The following is a 6,432-nucleotide window of genomic DNA, read 5'->3' on the forward strand; positions in this document are numbered from 1 at the left end:
TATTTTTCAAATAATTAAACCTTATGTACTAAACATAAGTATGAAAGAAATATTTTAGTGTAAATTTTGGTATAATTTCACATTTTTTCTGTAAATGTCATATTTTTATAGGATAATATTTTGTTGTTCATTCTAATGATGAATGTTCCTAAACAGCTTCTGTACTTAAAAAAAAAAGAGCTGAAAGTGGAGGCAGGAGATGAGCAGATGCACATTTTATTTTTCAAAAATATTTATCACATTTACTTTCTTTTCTGACTTTCTGTGCCATAGCCCTAGAAGAATATCTGGTAGGTTAGCCCTTATTGGATCCGTTAGGATTTGTTTTAACTTTATATTACAAGAAACACCAAATAACACTGAAATAAAATAGAAGCTTATTTCTCTTGTATGGAAATCAAGTCAAGAGCTACTACGGCAGCTACATTTTAGTATGTTATTTCCATCTTCAAAGTCACCTCATCATCCGAGATAGTTGTAAATCTCTAGCCATCACAATCTGGGTCGCCAGGGATTAGGGGAGGGGTTTTATTTTGGGGTGGGTGATGGCAATGCTCTGGAATTGACAGCACCTAGGATTACATAACATTGTGAAATACTAAAAACTATTGAATTGAACACACTAAATGATTAAAATGGTGAATTTATGTTATGTGAATATGATCTCAATAAAAATTGATCTGATAAAAAAAAAAAAGAGGAAGTGGAAAGAGCAAAATAGGCCCTCCCAGCTGAGGTAGCTTTCTTTAAATCAGTCTTCCTGGAAGTCTCACACAACACTTCTCGTATCTTATTGGCCAGAACTTAGCCATGTCTAGATGCAAGTATATTTGGAAATGTGGTTGATTAAGTGGACACATTGCTGCTTAGAATAAAATTGGGGTTGTGATACTAGGGAAAATGAGGAAAGTGGATACTGAAGGCAACTGGGACCTTTGCTACAGCCTCTAGTGTAATCCTCATTACTGATCTATAACTGCTTGTTTTCAGAATAGATGGATTTTGTAGTTAATATGGTTTGAAATATATGGTAGAAACCAACCTTTTGAGATTTAAATAAATCTCATTTAAGAGACACTGCTATACTTAAATTATTCAATTTCTTATATAATCTATACCTCTTTTTTAGTCTTTTTTTATGCCTTTACAAAGGTGTGCTTTAGTTATATAAACAGGGACTTCATCATTACTCAGCTTCAAGTTTTCACCTTAGGACTTCTTGAAACACATTCCATAACCTTTTGAAGTTCAGTCTTTGGGCTAATGCCCAAATCCATTCTGATTTGGTAAAGGCTTTCAATGCTTTGTGTAAAAAAGACTGTGATATGACATATTTATTTCAAATGAATGCTCCAATATTAGAATATTTTGAAACCTATTATGTTGGAAATTTTCACAAGAATACACAGAGCACAAATATAAAATAATATCTGCTTATAGCAATGTTGAATATTAGTATAGTAGAGCCAGGAATTACAAATGGTCCCAGAGATAAACTCTCACTGTTATGTTTCTATAAGGCAGTGTTTAAATCTTGTATACTCCATGTATAAAATGACAGATTAATTGCTTTCTAACTGAGTTCTAGGGACACTTAGGGTTTTTTGATTTGGGGAAGGAGTAGAAAGGGGGACTGAATTGTTCAAGAAAGCATAAATGCCTGTATATATTTTATATAAAGCCGCATCCTTGTAAGATTGAAGAAAGAATTCTACTAAAAAAGTTTGAAATTTGTGGCCTACACCCTAGATCTCTGAGCCCCATTCTCAGGCTGTTATTCTGGGATTAAGGTCACAGAATTGTTAATATTTGTGGCTGGATATACATCATTTTGCTGTAAAATCTGACTCCAGAGAACTACAGAGAAAAGATAATTTCATCTTCTCGATTTGATGAAACCCATCATAGAATTACCCTGTCTACATTTAGACAGCTGTTTACATTTGCTAACTGACTTCCAGGTAGATACTTTTTTTTCTTCTAGTACAGAAACCCACTTGAGATACTAAAAGTAAAAGGGGATTATTGTAGTGGGGTTGGATGGAAATCCCAGAACGGGAACTGCAGAAGGGCTGGCCTCAAGAGGAAGTAAGAGTTTCTGGGACATGGGCAGCTCTCCCTCAGGATGGCCCTGGATGCTCAAGCTGCTTTCCTTTGCTCCCTGGCTCTGTTTTTCTCTCTTGATTGGCATCATTTGCTCACTCCCACTTTCGGCTCATGCCCAGGGATTTAATTTATTTGGGTTCATTCAGGTCTCATAGCCTCTCTCTCAGCTCTACTCAGACAGCTGTTTTAGTCTTTTAAGTTGGGTTTTCAATTCTAAATAAAAGGGAGACATTATATTGGTCTACCTTTTGTTTTCAAGCCAGGCCACTCGGTAGCCTAAGGAAGGCCCAGAGTTGGATCAGATCCAAACAATTGGTGTCAGGTCATGGTGAGGGAAGAGGTAAAGAGAAGAAAGGACAATTTATGGTACAAAACATGGCCTCTGTATCTCAGCAGGCCCAGAGCTATGGTTTAAGTGCAGTGCATCTGTTTAGCCAGAGGCATCTCTGAAGGACTCTCAGGGAAGGGACTGAATATCAAAAGGAGGTTTCCAAGGCAGAGTGCCAAGGGTTAGGTCGGTGTGAGGAAGGTGACATTGAAGGGAATGGGTACTAAAGGCTGGTGGCAAGTAAGGCCACTCTGAATGTGTGATAACTGCAGGTAGTAGCTCTAGTCTCAAGCCAGCATCAACCTAAGAGGGTAATATTCCTACCAGACCTCTTCAAGGCCATCATCTCATACATCATTCGGTTGTAAATCTCACTATATTCTGAAAAATCCATTAGTGGGGATGAGTAACCTGGAGCTTTATTTTGACTTTGTTCTCTATGTCCTCATCATAGACACTCCTAAACCAGGACTGATCTATTTGAGAAGCTTTGAAGGGAAATTTCACACCGAACTCTCCTCTGAGCAAAGTATTCTATGGTGGTTCCAGCGACTTCCAAAAGTGACATTACAAATGTGGCAGGTGCTTTCCCTCGGCTTCTCTAACATCCAGGGCCAGATGATTCTGATGGCAGCTCAAGCCTGTCTCATACAAATTCCCTTTTATTGGTTCTTGACATGGTCCCATTTTCTTTTTTATGAAGGAGAAACTAAACTCTAACCAGATGCTTGTGATTAAAATATGAGATAATGATAATAGACCTTTTACCAAGGCTGAGTACCTTCCTGCTATCAGATAAATGCCAAGGTGAAAATGAACCATTTATCTGCATATAAACATTGCAGTGGGGGTAAATGGTTTATTTTCCAAGTTTGAAACAATTATACTTTAACAGCATCACTCTCCTCTCAAGATTTTAGGTTTATTATAACATCATTAAAAACACATTTAGTTCATATTAGTGAAAGACAATTCATTGTACTGTTATGTAAAAGACAGTTTTGACACAAAGCTAGAGGGAAAAAAAGCAGTCTCAATTTTTTTATATTTCTAAAGAATATTTCCTATCTTTTCATGAATTAAAGCATCTGATTCTCTGAGACTTCTTTGAATAAATGAAATTTTAATTTATTTTTCTATTAACGAGAACGATAAACTACAATCACATCTAAATGGCCGATTTTTCATTGTATATTATTTCCTATTCTGGAATGTAGAAATAAAAATGCTTCAGTTTTTTATTAGATTTATAGAAGCTATTCTACTTCATTCTATACCAGTCCTCATAAATGCTACCTCAGAAGAAGAAAAGTGTTTTCCTATCTTCTTTATGAAATCCCAACTGTACAAAGTTTAAATTTGGGTTAAACATCTAATTTCTTGGAATGAACACCTTTGGAACACCCACCACAGGTTTGTTCATAAAAGAGGCAGAATTTCTATCTCCTGTCAATCCAAAAAGTCCCTCTTGTGGGACAGCGTACTGTCATATCTTCTACTGCAAAATAGATTTCTTTGAATCATAACCTTTTCAGCTGTTCCCCTCATAATTATTTTTGCTCATTTCATGAGTAAAATTCCTCAAAAGAGATGTCTATACACAATTCCACTTTCTTACCTCCTGTGTTCTCTTTGGCCCATTCAAATTAGGCTCTTATTCTCACTACTTGACTGCAATGTTCTTGTCGACAACCCCCTTCGTATTTCCCAGAGGTCACCTTGGTCAGGCTCTCAGCATCCTTTAATGTGATTATCCCGTCTGTTGTCCTTGAAATTGTGCTTCACATATCCTTAGGGATACCACCCTCTCATGATTTCCTTGTTTCCTCACTGACTGCCCCTTTATAGTGTTTGAAATTTCTTCTCCTTTTCCAGCCTCTAAATGTTGCTATGCTTAGGGCAGAGTCTATGCCTTTTTATGTATCTACAATCTCTCCAGGTGATCCTATCCAACCCCAAAGGTATACTTTTACCTTAAACATCATAACTTAACTCCAGATTAGTGTACTGATATGCTCAAAACAGAACTGTGGATTTTTATTTGCAAACTGATTTTTCCTTTGGTCTTTCTCATTTTGTAAACTACACACTATTGACCTGATTGTTCAGGCTAAAGACTCTAGGAGTCACCTTTGAATCCTCTTTTTCCTTACAAGTCTATGTACTTTTGGCAGAGTCCTGTTAACTCTATCTTAAAATAGACCCTGAAAATTGCCTCTTCTGTCTCCACCACTCCCACCTAACCCAGTTCATTCCTCTCACACCTGACCCAACATCTCTGCTTCACAAGAGATGTCAGAATTATCTTTCAAAAATGAAGATCAGGTCATATCCCTCCCTAGTGCAGAACTAAAGCCCATATTTTCCCAATGGACACAAAAGTGTTCTTTGATCAGGTCCCTACCTAACTCTACGGCCTTATCCCCTGATCTCGTCCCTGAGCTCATCCTGCTCTGAGCACAGTGGCCTGCTTGCTATTTGAACTCAAGATGGTTATAGCTTTAGGGCCTTTGTACTTACTCTTCTTTCTCTGACACTCTCCCACTAGATCCTTGCATTGCTCCCTTTCACATTGTTCAAGTCCCACCCTAAATATTTCTCAAAGAACTCTTCACTGGCCACTGCATGTAAAGGAGCCATACATTTCTTCACTCTCTCCGCTTGCACATTAATTTTTTTTTTTACAATATTACTGCAGAAAGTATTTATTCATCTTTTACTGGTGTCTTCCATTATTAGAATATAAGCTTCCTGATAGCATGGCTGTCTTGTTCATAACTATGTCACGAGTGGTCGTCTGGGACAAAGAAGTTATTTAGTGAATATTGATTTAATGAAGAAGTGTGTTTCTCTTTGCAAAGATTTATAGAGAGGGCAGTTGCTAGGAGAGGCTTTCTATAGTAATTTCATAACATAGATTGCATTTTTCACATGCCTTACAACAAACCCATATGGTAGATACTATTATTAATCCCCATTTTACATATGAGAAAACTGAGGCACCAGGTAGTTAAATAATGTGCTAAATGTTATTGAGCCAGTAAGTAGGGATGATGGATTACAAATATAGGTATTCCAATTCCAGAGTCTACATTTGCCAACATATGCAATATTTCATTTCCATTTCAATGAACTTTTAAATAATAGCTTACTATTGATTTATAGAGCAGATATTAATTTTAGGTTCTAGGACTGAACTTAGGGTTTTCTAGTAAAATATCTGAATATAGCCTATGACAGGTGAGTCATCTTTTAATTATTTAAAATGTTTCCTTGAAAAAAAAAGATTTTTAAATATCCTACATTGCCATGGATCTAGTATATATTCAATAAACCTTAGTTAAATAAAATATCAAAAGCAAAATTTAGATATGTGATTATTTTTATACCCTTATTATTACAGTGGTCATTTTTCTTCCAAAGGTAATGCTCCCTGATGCCCTACATTTGTTGATGGATGGGAGGGCTGGTGAGAAAACTAGAGCCAGCCTGTGGCCTTTCTATCCTGGGCTGTGGGCTCAGATAACACTTGGATCATCAAATTTCCCAAGTATGCCTACCCACAAAATAATTCTCTGAGGCACTTCATTTATATCAATAGTTGGTGTTATCCACCTAATAAGTATTTTTGACAATTCATTATGTGTTAGGCCCTGAAGTAGCCTTAAGGGCATAAATGAATAAAATATGAATTCTGCCTCAAGGAATTTATGATATGATAGGGACAATAGACACATAAATAATTGCACTAACGAATGCAGATTGACCTAATCTCTGTGAGATTTGTGCTAAGGCTTCACAGAAGAAGTGATGTTTAATTTGGGTCTTTAGGATGAGTGAAATTCTGTCATCTCAACTGTGATAGTTGGGTGGGAAATGAAAAGCATTCCTAACAAAACTTACGTGGCAGAAATATCCCAAATGTGAAGGGCAACAATTTTCTTTTGAGGTTTCTCATTAATAAAGTCTTTAATGATCATTTAGTTCTGTATTCAGGC

The sequence above is a fragment of the Eulemur rufifrons genome, chromosome 7 (assembly GCF_041146395.1).
Source record: "Eulemur rufifrons isolate Redbay chromosome 7, OSU_ERuf_1, whole genome shotgun sequence".
Taxonomy (NCBI): Eukaryota; Metazoa; Chordata; class Mammalia; order Primates; family Lemuridae; genus Eulemur; species Eulemur rufifrons.